This window comes from Nomascus leucogenys, chromosome 12 (genome assembly GCF_006542625.1).
Source record: "Nomascus leucogenys isolate Asia chromosome 12, Asia_NLE_v1, whole genome shotgun sequence".
NCBI classification, from domain to species: domain Eukaryota; kingdom Metazoa; phylum Chordata; class Mammalia; order Primates; family Hylobatidae; genus Nomascus; species Nomascus leucogenys.
In genome coordinates this window covers 29,402,458-29,416,913 of record NC_044392.1, presented here as the reverse complement: position 1 = coordinate 29,416,913, position 14,456 = coordinate 29,402,458, and the positions used below count along the sequence as shown (strand labels likewise).

The 14,456-nt window shown below is 37.6% G+C and overlaps 1 protein-coding gene and 1 non-coding gene across 9 annotated transcripts in view; both read left to right on the top strand.

Annotated features, from left to right (window-relative positions):
* Positions 1-14,456, top strand: part of DNM3 (dynamin 3) — a 600,443-nt gene that overhangs the window by 539,489 nt on the left and 46,498 nt on the right. The window lies entirely within an intron of this gene.
* LOC115837711 lies at positions 10,044-10,150 on the top strand. Its single transcript, XR_004032771.1, has one exon. It is a non-coding gene; the product is annotated as a U6 spliceosomal RNA (small nuclear RNA).

Sequence of the window (14,456 nt, the reverse complement as noted above, 5' to 3'; positions counted from 1 at the left end):
CCATTCCCTTCATTTTTCTGCCAAACTTTCACAGTATGACTTATACTTTCTTTCAGCCCCCTTTCCACATTCTCCACCTCACCCTCCTAATCCAGCTTCTGGCCCCCCTTTAATCCTATCCACAAACCCCCATCTCCACAGAAAAGCTCTGTTAAAGATTCTTACATCATTCAGACAAAGCCATTGCCAGCCCTCATTCTGTTTAGCCTCTTAGCAATATCTGGCACTGTTAATGACTGCCTTTTTCTTAAAAGCTTTTTTATCTAAAGTAGCCTGGGATGATGCATGATCTTTGAACCCTCCTCACCTTTTTTTACCTCCTTATGGTCTCCTTTGCTGGCACTTCCACCTCCTTAACTGTGAATATCCATCCCCAAATACTTTCCTCCCTCTCTTTCTTGTTTCATTCCATTATTTATTCTTTCATTCTGAAAGCATTTACTGAGTACTCACACTAGGCCAGGCACTTTGCTAAACACAAAGACAAATTTGTTTTTTTCTGTACACTCATTTCTTTTACGAATGTTTTCTATTCTTATGGCTCCAGCTTCCAATTCTGTATGAAAGATTCCTAAATCTACATTTTCTGTTGTGGCTCCTGAATGCTTAATCTGTGATTCCAGTTGCCACCAGATATGTCCTTTGCATCTACAAAATTTACTAAAAAATAAACTCATTTTTTCCATAAAAACCAATTTCTCTGCTTCAGTTTGTTTGCCCCAACCTATGAAGTCACCATATCAGTCTTCAAGACTGGACATCTGAGCATATTATTTTACTCTTAATAGATTTTGTATCCAATCTGTCACAATTTTCCAATAATTTCTTCTTGAGAATGCCTTTATGATCTACTGGTTACCTCTCCATTTTTATAGCAACCCACTTGATCCAGACTTCACACATAGTTTCTTACTGCAGACAATAATTGATCTCCTTGCTTCCAGTCTCACTCTCCTTAAATAAATTCCGCCTGCAGTTGCCATACTAATCTTCCTAAAACACTGCTTGAGCACATCCTTTCTGGTGACCTTTCAAGCCCACCACATTTCATCTCATCTCCTTAGCCTAACCCAAGTTCTCCACAATCTGACCACTCATTTTGCAATTCAGCCATATACTCTTCTTCTCAACATATTTGTTACCATGTCCTCCCCAGTATTTTCCCTAACACATCAAACTAATTTCCACCTCCATTCCCTTTGTTTCCCTCACTTAGATGCCTTCTAAAGGTCTGCATGCCCCAGTACAACCAGGCCAAGTCTCACTCACTTTCTTTCCATAGCCTTGCCTAGCTCCTGAAATCTCTAGAAAACTCTTCTCTCTTGAAAGGCTAATTACACTTAGAGGCTATACCATACCACTTAGTTCATATTACATGCTATCTTTATGACACATTGTTTTTGGCCTGTTCATGGGCTCCTCCCCAAATACAGGGTAAACTTCTTAGGTGCACAAACTGTGCTGTGACTTTCCCTTTAATCTCCAAAGAAACCTAGTGCATGTCTCATCATATATTAAATGTTTAATATATAGCCTGGGTTAGTTGTAATAATTATCTATGCTTCAATAAACTGGTTTAGACCAAGATAGACTCTACAAGTACAACAGAAACTTATGTTTACACTGTATATAAGGGGGTCATTTTCTGCTGTACAACATTAGTATCTAGTCTGCATGTCAGTTTTGAAGTAGATGCCTTTTTCCAACTCAAAAAGAGGCAGTTAAGGAGTAATTATTGAGCCTCCAGATCTAAATACCAAATTATAGGAAATACAAGGAGTGGAAGAGCACATTAAATGATGGCAGGGGATGTAATCAGCCAAATCCACACTGGGAGATTGGACAGAATCTATAGGACAAAAAAAATTTTTAATAACAACAAATTGCAAGAGCAAGAAATAGAGAGATGGAGAAGTCTGAAGATTAAGATAGGCATAAGAGAAATATCTACCAATCACAGTGACATGGTTTGGATCTGTATCCCCACCAAATCTCATGTCAATTGTAATCCCCAGCATAGGAGGTGGGGCCCAGTGGGTGCTGACTGGATCATGGGGATGGATTTCTCATGAATGTTTCAGCATCATCTCCCCTTGGTACTGTCCTAGTGACAGTGAGTGAGTTCTCATAAAATCTGGTCATTTAAAAGTATGTGGCACCTCCCTGCTCCCTCTCTTGCTACTGCTCTATGTGAAGTGCTTGTTCCCCCTTCACCTTCCACCATGATTGTAAGTTTCTTGAAGCCTCCCCAGAGGCCAGGCAGATGCTAGTATCATGCTTTCTGTACAGCCTGCAGAGTCCTGAGCCAATTAAACCTCTTTTCTTACAAATTACTGAGTCTCAGGTATTTCTTTTTAACAACACAAGAATGAACTAATACACACAGTATACAGACTTATTTCAATTCAAACTCAAACACATAACCTTAAAAACATTCTTTAAAGACAATTGGGGAAGTGTAATATGAACACTAAATATATAATAAAGTTAAAAAATTATTAATGTTTTAAATAATAAAAATAGTATTGTGTTTATGTTTTCTAAGGGTTCTTATCTTTTAGGATTATACACTGAAATATTTACAGATAAAATTATGTGATGTCTGAGTTTGCCTCAAAATAGTTGAGAAGCATAGACAGAACAAGGTTGGCCATGTGGTGAATTGTTGAAGTTGAGTAACGAGAGATTAATTTGTACTGTTCTTTCTATTCCATCTACTTTTACATATATATAAAATTTCTCAAATAAAAATATTTTTAAAGTAGTCATTCATGTTAAGAAATTCTTGTTAAATATTTTTGATGTGATAATGGCACTGTGGTTATGATTTTTGAAAAGGAATTTTTATCTTTTAGAAATACCAACTGAAATATTCATGCGTGAAATGAAAATAATGTAGACATTGATGTTGTTGCATTTTTAAAGATTATAATGAGGAAAAACATGTTTAAATTGTCATTTAAAAATTTCTTTTTTTTATTCTTTTTTTTATTCTTATTATACTTTAAGTTTTAGGGTACATGTGCACAATGTGCAGGTTTGTTACATATGTATACATGTGCCATGTTGGTGTGCTGCACCCATTAACTCGTCATTTAGCATTAGGTATATCTCCTAATGCTATCCCTCCCTCATCCCCCCACCCCACAACAGTCCCCGGAGTGTGATGTTCCCCTTCCTGTGTCCATGTGTTCTCATTGTTCAATTCCCACCTATGAGTGAGAACATGTGGTGTTTAGTTTTTTGTCCTTGTGATAGTTTACTGAGAATGATTGTTTCCAGTTTCATCCATGTCCCTGCAAAGGACATGAACTCATCATTTTTTATGGCTGTATAGTATTCCATGGTGTACAGATGCCACATTTTCTTAATCCAGTCTATCGTTGTTGGACATTTGGGTTGGTTCCAAGTCTTTGCTATTGTGAATAGTGCCTCAATAAACATACGTGTGCATGTGTCTTTATAGCAGCATGATTTATAATCCTTTGGGTATATACCCAGTAATGGGATGGCTGGGTGAAATGGTATTTCTAGTTCTAGATCCCTGAGGAATCGCCACACTGACTTCCACAATGGTTGAACTACTTTACAGTCCCACCAACAGTGTAAAAGTGTTCCTATTTCTCCACATCCTCTCCAGCACCTGTTGTTTCCTGACTTTTTAATGATTGCCATTCTAACTGGTGTGAGATGGTATCTCATTGTGGTTTTGATTTGCATTTCTCTGATGGCCAGTGACTATGAGCATTTTTTCATGTGTTTTTTGGCTGCATAAATGTCTTCTTTTGAGAAGTGTCTGTTCATGTCCTTCGCCCACTTTTTGATGGGGTTGTTTGTTTTTTTCTTGTAAATTTGTTTGAGTTCATTGTAGATTCTGCATATTAGCCCTTTGTCAGATAAGTAGGTTGCGAAAATTTTCTGCCATTTTGTAGGTTGCCTGTTCACTCCGACGGTAGTTTCTTTTGCTGTGCAGAAGCTCTTTAGTTTAATTAGATCCCATTTGTCAATTTTGGCTTTTGTTGCCATTGCTTTTGGTGTTTTAGACATGAAGTCCTTGCCCATGCCTATGTCCTGAATGGTATTGCCTAGGTTTTCTTCTAGAGTTTTTATGGTTTTAGGTCTAACATGTAAGTCTTTAATCCATCTTGAATTAATTTTTGTATAAGGTGTAAGGAAGGGATCCAGTTTCAGCTTTCTACATATGGCTAGGCAGTTTTCCCAGCACAATTTATTAAATAGGGAATCCTTTCCCATTGCTTGTTTTTGTCAGGTTTGTCAAAGATCAGATAGTTGTAGATATGCGGCATTATCTGAGGGCTCTATTCTGTTCCATTGGTCTATATCTCTGTTTTGGTACCAGTACCATGCTGTTTTGGTTACTGTAGCCCTGTAGTATAGTTTGAAGTCAGGTAGCGTGATGCCTCCGGCTTTGTTCATTTGGCTTAGGATTGACTTGGCGATGCGGGCTCTTTTTTGGTTCCATATGAACTTTATAGTGGTTTTTTCTAATTCTGTGAAGAAAGTCATTGGTAGCTTCATGGGGATGGCATTGAATCTATAAATTACCTTGGGCAGTATGGCCATTTTCACCATATGGATTATTCCTACCCATAAGCATGGAATGTTCTTCCATTTGTTTGTATCCTCTTTTATTTCATTAAGCAGTGGTTTGTAGTTCTCCTTGAAGAGGTCCTTCACATCCCTTGTAAGTTGGATTCCTAGGTATTTTATTGTCTTTGAAGCAATTGTGAATGGGAGTTCACTCATGATTTGGCTCTTTGTTTGTCTGTTATTGGTGTATAAGAATACTTGTGATTTTTGTACATTGATTTTCTATCCTGAGACTTTGCTGAAGTTGCTTATCAGCTTAAGGAGATTTTGGGCTGAGACAATGGGGTTTTCTAGATATACAATCATGTAATCTGCAAACAGGGACAATTTGACTTCCTCTTTTCGTAATTGAATACTCTTTATTTCCTTCTCCTCCCTAATTGCCCTGGTCAGAACTTCCAACACTATGTTGAATAGGAGTGGTGAGAGAGGGCATCCCTGTCTTGTGCCAGTTTTCAAAGGGAATGCTTCCAGTTTTTGCCCATTCAGTATGATATTGGCTGTGGGTTTGTCATAGATAGCTCTTATTATTTTGAGATTTGTCCGATCAATACCTAACTTATTGAGAGTTTTTAGCATGAAGGGTTGTTGAATTTTGTCAAAGGCCTTTTCTGCATCTATCGAGATAATCATGTGGTTTTTGTCTTTGGTTCTGTTTATTTGCTGGATTACATTTATTGATTTGCGTATGTTGAACCAGCCTTGCATCCCAGTGATGAAGCCTGCTTGATCTTGGTGGATAAGCTTTTTGATGTGCTGCTGGATTCAGTTTGCCAGTATTTTATTGAGGATTTTTGCATCAATGTTCATCAAGGATATTGGTCTAAAATTCTCTTTTTTGGTTGTGTCTCTGCTAGGCTTTGGTATCAGGACGATGCTGGCCTCATAAAATGAGTTAGGGAGGATTCCCTCTTTTTCTATTGATTGGAATAGTTTCAGAGGGAATGGTACCAGCTCCTCCTTGTACCTCTGGTAGAATTCGGCTGTGAATCCATCTGGTCCTGGACTTTTTTTGGTTGGTAAGCCATTGATTATTGCCACAATTTCGGAGCCTGTTATTGGTCTATTCAGAGATTCAACTTCTTCCTGGTTTAGTCTTGGGAGGGTGTATGTGTCGAGGAATTTATCCATTTCTTCTAGATTTTCTAGTTTATTTGCGTAGAGGTGTTTGTAGTATTCTCTGATGGTAGTTTGTGTTTCTGTGGGATGGGTGGTGATATCCCCTTTATCATTTTTTATTGCGTCTATTTGATTCTTCTCTCTTTTCTTCTTTATTAGTCTTGCTAGTGGTCTATCGATTTTGTTGATCTTTTCAAAAAACCAGCTCCTGGATTCATTAATTTTTTGAAGGGTTTTTTGTCTCTGTATTCCTTTCAGTTCTGTTCTGATTTCAGTTATTTCTAGCCTTCTGCTAGCTTTTGAATGTTTTTGCTCTTGCTTTTCTAGTTCTTTTAATTGTGATGTTAGAGTGTCAATTTTGGATCTTTCCTACTTTCTCTTGTGGGCATTTAGTGCTATAAATTTCCCTCTACACACCGCTTTGAATGTGTCCCAGAGATTCTGGTATGTTGTGTCTTTGTTCTCGTTGGTTTCAAAGAACATCTTTATTTCTGCCTTCATTTTGTTATGTACCCAGTAGTCATTCAGGAGCAGGTTGTTCAGTTTCCATGTAGTTGAGTGGTTCTGAGTGAGTTTCTTAATCCTGAGTTCTAGTTTGATTGCACTGTGGTCTGAGAGACAGTTTGTTATAATTTCTGTTCTTTTACATTTGCTGAGGAGAGCTTTACTTCCAACTATGTGGTCAGTTTTGGAATAGGTGTGGTGTGGTGCTGAAAAAAATGTATATTCTGTTGATTTGGGGTGGAGAGTTCTGTAGATGTCCATTAGGTCCACTTGGTGCAGAGCTGAGTTCAATTCCTGGGTATCCTTGTTAACTTTCTGTCTCGTTGATCTGTCTAATGTTGACAGTGGGGTGTTAAAGTCTCCCACTATTATTGTGTGGGAGTCTAAGTCTCTTTGTAGGTCACTCAGGACTTGCTTTATGAATCTGGGTGCTTCTGTATTGAGTGCATATATATTTAGGATAGTTAGTTCTTCTTGTTGAATTGATCCCTTTACCATTATGTAATGGCCTTCTTTGTCTCTTTTGATCTTTGTTGGTTTAAAGTCTGTTTTATCAGAGACTAGGCTTGCAACCCCTGCCTTTTTTTGTTTTCCATTTGCTTGGTAGATCTTCCTCCATCCCTTTATTTTGAGCCTATGTGTGTCTCTGCATGTGAGATGTGTTTCCTGAATACAGCACACTGCTGGGTCTTGACTCTTTATCCAATTTGCCAGTCTGTGTCTTTTCATTGCAGCATTTAGCCCATTTACATTTAAAGTTAATATTGTTATGTGTGAATTTCATCCTGTCATTATGATGTTAGTTGGTTATTTTGCTCATTAGTTGATGCAGTTTCTTCCTTGCCTCAATGGTATTTACAATTTGGCATGTTTTTGCAGTGGCTGGTACCGGTTGTTCCTTTCCATGTTTAGTGCTTCCTTCAGGAGCTCTTTTAGGGCAGGCCTGGTGGTGACAAAATCTCTCAGCATTTGCTTGTCTGTAAAGTATTTTATTTCTCCTTCACTTTTGAAGCTTAGTTTGGCTGGATATGAAATTCTGGGTGGAAAATTCTTTTCTTTAAGAATGTTGAATATCAGCCCCACTGTCTTCTGGCTTATAGAGTTTCTGCCGAGAGGTCCGCTGTTAGTCTGATGGGTTTCCCTTTGTGGGTAACCCGACCTTTCTCTCTGGCTGCCCTTAACATTTTTTCCTTCATTTCAACTTTGGTGAATCTGACAATTATGTGTCTTGGAGTTGCTCTTCTCGAGGAGTATCTTTGTGGCGTTCTCTATATTTCCTGAATCTGAATGTTGGCCTGCCTTGCTAGATTGGGGAAGTTCTCCTTTATAATATGCTGCGGAGTGTTTTCCAACTTGGTTCCATTCTCCCCATCACTTTCAGGTACACCAGTCAGACATAGATTTGGTCTTTTCACATAGTCCCATATTTCTTGGAGGCTTTGTTCATTTCTTTTTATTCTTTTTTCTCTAAACTTCCCTTCTCGCTTCATTTCATTCATTTTGTCTTCCATCACTGATACCCTTTCTTCCAGTTGATCGCATCGGCTCCTGAGGCTTCTGCATTCTTCACGTAGTTGTCAAGCCTTGGCTTTCAGCTCCATCAGCTCCTTTTCAGACTTCTCTGCATTTGTTATTCTAGTTATCCATTCATCTAATTTTTTTTCACAGTTTTTAACTTCTTTGCCCTTGGTTTGAATTTCCTCCTGTAGCTCGGAGTAGTTTGATCATCTGAAGCCTTCTTCTCTCAGCTCGTCAAAGCCATTCTCCATCCAGCTTTGTTCCATTGCTGGTGAGGAGCTGCATTCCTCTGGAGGAGGAGAGGCACTCTGGTTTTTAGAGTTTCCAGTTTTTCTTCTCTGCTTTTTCCCCATCTTTGTGGTTTTATCTACTTTTGCTCTTTGATGATGGTGTCGTACAGAAGGGTTTTCGGTCTGGATGTCCTTTCTGTTTGTTAGTTTTCCTTCTAACAGACAGGACCCTCAGCTGCAGTCTGTTGGAGTTTGCTAGAGGTCCACTCCAGACCCTGTTTGCCTGGGTATCAGCAGCAGTGGCTGCAGAACAGTGGTGGCTGTAGAACAGCAGATCTTGGTGAACTGCAAATGCTGCTGTCTGATCATTCCTTTGGAAGTTTTGCCTCAGAGGAGTACCCAGCCGTGTGAGGTGCCAGTCTGCCCATACTGGGGGATGCCTCCCAGTTAGGCTGCTTGGGGGACAGGGACCCACTTGAGGAGGCAGTCTGCCCATTCTCAGATCTCCAGTTGCATGCTGGGAGAACCACTACTCTCTTCAAAGCTGTCAGACAAGGACATTTAAGTCTGCAGAGGTTAATGCTGTCTTTCTGTTTGTCTGTGCCCTGCCCCCAGAGGTGGAGCCTACAGAGGCAGGCGGGCCTCCTTGGGCTGTGGTGGGCTCCATCCAGTTCGAGCTTCCTGGCTGCTTTGTTTACCTGATCAAGCCTGGGCAATGGCAGGTGCCCCTCCCCCAGCCTTGCTGCTGCCTTGCAGTTTGATCTCAGACTGCTGTGCTAGCAATCAGTGAGACTTCGTGGGCATAGGACCCTCTGAGCCAGGTGCAGGATATAATCTCCTGGTGTGCCATTTTTTAAGCCCATTGGAAAAGCGCAGTATTAGGGTTGGAGTGACCTGATTTTCCAGGCGCCGCCTGTCACCCCTTTCTTTGACTAGGAAAGGGAACTCCCTGGCCCCTTGTGCTTCCCAAGTGAGGCAATGCCTCACCCTGCTTCAGCCTCTGCACAGTGCACTGCACCCACTGTCCTGCACCCACTGTCTGGCACTCCCTAGTGAGATGAACCCGGTACCTCAGATGGAAATGCAGAAATCACCCGTCTTCTGTGTCGCTCGCGCTGGGAGCTGTAGACCAGAGCTGTTCCTAATCGGCCATCTTGGCTCCACCCCCTGAAAAATTTCTAATCCCCAGAAATACCTCCATAAACCCCAAGGTGAGAAAACAATACTTTAGACAGTAATGTAAAGCCTGTTCTGCGTTTTGCCTGTTTATACGTATAGACTACATAGCAAGCAAATCTGTGAGTTGCATGTCCTGTAGATGAGCCCATAGAGAAGAGTAAAAAATAACCAAACACTGTGCGTGAGAAGTCATAATCTTTAAAGATAGAGGATTTGTCTTAAGAGTAATGGCTTTAAAAACTGGATTATATTCCAGGTAACATGAACCATCAATAGATATACATTCAGACATGCTAGTGCCAGATAAAGTGGCTAATGCCTGTAATCTCAGCTAGTTCAGTGGCTTAAGCAGGAGGATTGCTTGAGGACAGGAGTTTGAGACCAGCCTGGGCAACATAGCAAGACCCTGTCTCTAAAAACATTTTTTTAATTAGCTGGGCATGGTGGCATTCACCTGTTACCCTGCTACTTGGGAAGTTGAGGTAGGAGGATTAGTTGATCCCAGAAGTTCAAGTGAGCTATGATCACACTATGTGACTGCAGCCTGGGCAACAGAGCGAGGCCCTTTTTCTAAAAAAAGTAAAAAATGAATAAATAAACATGCTAAAGTATTCCTGGATTTTGAAAAACAAAACAAAACCAACCAAATACAAAGAAAACTCCAGAGGCTTTCCCCAATATCAATTTAATTCATAAATTTAGTATTAGCCCTCCAAAAAACTTTTCAGTAAAATGCTGATTATTAGCAAATTTATCTGATTTCAGGAAGAAGAGTCTTGTCTCTGTGATTAGAATATTCATTAGCAATCAAATGGCCAGTAAGTTAATATCAGAACCTAGCTGAATGTCTGGAAAACCTACAAGTTAGAAAATCATTCATGGGTGCTCACTTTAGTAGCACATATACTAAAATTGGAAAGATATAGAAAAGATTAACACAGCCCCTGCACAAGAATGACATGCAAATTCAGGAAGCATTTTGTATTCTTCTGAATGAGAAATTTAACAAAGAGATACATATTATAAAAAAGAACTAAACAGAAATCTTGGAGCTGATGAATTCAATGATTGAAATAAAAAATACAATTGAGAGATTCAACAATAGACCAGATCAACCAAAAGAAAGAATTTTTAAACTTGAAGGTGAATATTTTGAAATAACCCAGTCCAAAAAAAAGAAAAATAAAATAAAAAAGAATTAAGAATGCCTACAGGACCTATTGGGACACCATTAAATGAGCAAATATTCACAGTATGAGAATTTCAGGAAAGGCATAGAAAACCTATTTAATGAAATAATAGCTGAAAACTTTGCATGTCTTGATAGAAATATAGATATCTAGATCCAGGAAACTCAAAACTCCAAATATATTAAGTTCAAAAAGGTCCTCTCCAAATCATGTTATAGTCAAAGTGACAAAAGTCAAAGACAAAGAATTCCAATAATAGCAAGAGAAAAGCATTAAGTCACAGATAAGGGAATCCCCATTAAGCTAACATTAGATTTCTCAGCAGGCACCTTATAGGCTAGGAAATGATAAATTCCTGGGATGATAAATTCAAAGCACTGAAAGAAAAAAAAAAGATGTTAGCCAAGAATACTATACCCAGAAAATCTACACTTCAGAAATGAAGGGGAAATAATGTCTTTCCCAGACAAACAAAAACTGAGGAAATTCATCACCACTAGACCAGCATTACAAAAAATTATTAAAGAAGTCCTACACATGGAAGCAAAAGGATGATATTTCTATCATCATAAAAACATGCAAAAGTATAAAATTCACTCATAGAGCAGATACACAAATGATTAAGGGAAAGGAATTTAATCTTATCATGTCAGAACACCACCAAACTGCAAAGATAAATAATGAGAGAGGAAAAACAGGAAGAAAGGATATACAAAACAATGAGAAAACAAAAAATATGACAAGATTAAGTCCTCTCCTAACAATAATAACCTTGAATATGAGTAGATTAAATTCCACAATTAAAAGATATAAACTGGCTGAATGGTTAAAAATCAAGACCCAACTATGTGCTGCCTACAATAAACTCACTTTACCTATGAAGATACACATAGACTGAAAGTGAAGGAATGAAAATATATATTCCATACAAACAAACCCAAAATGAGCAGGAGTACTGCTATGGTTTGGCTGTGTCCTCACCCAAATCTCATCTTGAATTATAGTTCTTATAATTCCCACATGTCTTGGGAGGGACCTGGTAGAAGGTAATTGAATCATGAGAGTGGTTTCCCCCATGCTATTCTCATGAGAGTGAGTAAATTCTTACAAGATCTGATGGTTTTATAAGGGGCTTCCCCCTTTGCTTGGCTCTCATTCTTCTTGCTGCTGCCATGTGAAGAAGGACATATTTGCTTCCTAGAATACCCCACTCTCAGCATTGCATAGATCACCTAGGCATAAAATCAACAAAGATACATTGGATTCAAACTGTACTATAAATCAAATGGACCTAACAGACATTTACAGAACATTCTATGCAATAGTTACAGAATATGTGTTCTTCTCATTAGCACATGGAACATTCCCCAGGATAGATCATATGTTAGGACACAAAACAAGTCTCAACACATTTTTAAAAATCAAAATCATATGAAATATATTTTCTTATCACAATGGAATAAAACTAGAAATCAAAATCAAGTGGAACTTTGGAAACTGAACAATTACATATAAATTAAACAACATGCTCCAAAACAACCAAAGGATAAATTAAGAAATTAAGAAGTACATTAAAAAATTTCTTGAAACAAATGAAAATCTAAACATAACATATCAAATCCTGTGCAATACAGGAAAAGCAGTAGTAAGCAGAAAGTTTATAGCAATAAACACCTACATCAGAAAAGTCGAAAGATTTCAAATAAACAACTTAATGATGCACTTCAGGGAACTAGAAAAGCAAGAATAAGCCAAACCAAAATTAGAAGAAGGAAAGAAATAATAAAGATCAGAGCAGAAATAGAGATTAAAACAACAATACAAAAGATCAAGGAAACAAAAAGTTGGTTTTTTGAAAAGATAAACAGAATTGACAAACCATTAGCTAAACTAAGAAAAAAAGACCCAAATAAATAAAATTCGTAATGAAAAAATGAAACATTACAACTGATACCACAAAAAAGAAATATTACAACTGATATTTCAGAAATACAAAAGATTATTGGAGACTATTATGAAGAATTATATACCAAAAAATTGGAAAACCTAGAAGAAATGGATACATTCCTGGGCATATACAAGCTACCAAGATTGAACCAGGAAGAAATGGAAAACTTGAACAGAACAACAATTCAGTAATGAAACTGAGTCAGTAATTAAAGTCTCCCAACAAAGAAAAGCCCAGGACCAAATGGCTTTGCTGCTGAATTCTACCAAACCTTAAAAGAAGAATTAACACCAATTCTTCTCAAACTATTTTGGAAAATGGAAGGGAATTTTTTCAAACTCATTCCATGAGGCCAGCATTACGCTAATACCAAAACCAGAGAAGGATGCAAGAAAAAAAAAAAACTACAGGCCAATATCCCTGATGAACATAGATGCAAAAACTCTTGACAAAATACTAGCAAACTGAATACTACAGCGTATCAAAAAGATTATACACCATAATCAAGTGGGATTTATCTCAAGGATACAAGGATGGTTCAACATATACAAATCAATAAATGCGGTATATCACATCACCAGAATGAAGGACAGAAACAATATAATCATCTCAATAGATATAGAAAAATTTTTTTACAAAATTCAACATCACTTCATGATAAAAACTCTCAACAAATTAGAAGGAATTTAACTTAACACAATAAAGGGCTTATATGACAAAACCACAGCTAACATCATACTAAACAAGGAAAATCTGGAAGCTTCTTCTCTAAGAACTAGAACAAGACAATGATGTCCACTTTCTCCACTCTTATTTAACATAGTACTGGAAGTTCTAGCCAGTACTATTTGGCAAGAGAAAGAAATGTGGCTAGTTCCAGTTATGACATGCTGTAAGTGTAACATATACATTAGATTTCCAATACTTTCTACAAGAATGCAAAATATCTTATTAATACATTTTATTTTGATTAATTGATTATGTATTGTATTAGTTTGCTAGAGATGCCACATCAAATTATCATGGACTAGTTGGGTTAAGCAAGGTAAATGTATTTTTCACAATTCTAGAAGGTAGAAGTCTTGAGATCAAGGTGTCGTTAGGTTGGTTTCTTCTGAAGCCTCTCTTCTTGGCTCATGTTATCACATATCTTCCCTCTGTGTGTGCCCATGTCCATATTGCCTCTTGTTATAAGAACATCAGTTATATTGGATTAGGGCCCACCCTAATGAAACCATTTTAACTTAATTACTTCTTTTAAAACCTCATCTCTCAATATAGTCACATTCTGTGGTACTGCTGGTTAGGGCTTCAACATGAATTTTGTGGGGGACACAACTCAACTTATAATACCTGTCAAAATAATAGTATTTTGGACCTATTTGGTTAAAAAAGGCAGTATTAAGGTAAATTTCAACACTTTATTGTTACTTTTTAAAATATGGGTACTAGAAATGTGGCTTGCATTATATTTCAATTGGACAGTGCTGGATTTTATTTCTTTGGGACACCAAAACACTGTATCATCATCTGTTGAAAGAATAAGTCCTCATTTTAAATAATTTGCCATTTTCTACTATATTTCCCTTTTAGTACTAAGTTTTATTATGGTATTGCTAATAAGCAAAAGCAGTGAGATGGTATATAAAGAAGATGAAATGTGCACAAAGAAAATTAGACCAGAGTTCTATTTGGGTCTTACTATCTTTATGATCTCAGGCATAGCCCTTAACCTTTCTATAATTTCTTCTTCCTACAAAAGAGAGGATAACAGCCGACATTTGTTGAGTGATTATTTTGTGCCAGGTACTCTTCTGAATTTCTACAATACTAATTTATTTAATCCATACAACAACCCTTTGAAGATTTTAGGTAGTAGTATTACTCTATTTGAGAGAAAACTGAAGCACACAGAGATTAACCTGCCCAAGACTCCAGAGTTAGTAAGTGGTAGAAGCAACTGGTCTAACTCCATACCATATCATTTATTTCTCCCTGTACTTCTGTCTCACAAGATTGTTGTGAGGATCTACTAAGATGGTATATGTGAAGGCATTTGAAAACTGATGACTGTTAATTATTTTCTTTGTCTGCCTTCCTAAGAACATTTCAGATAAAGCTATTATTTTTCTCTTTTGACCAACAAATCTATGTATC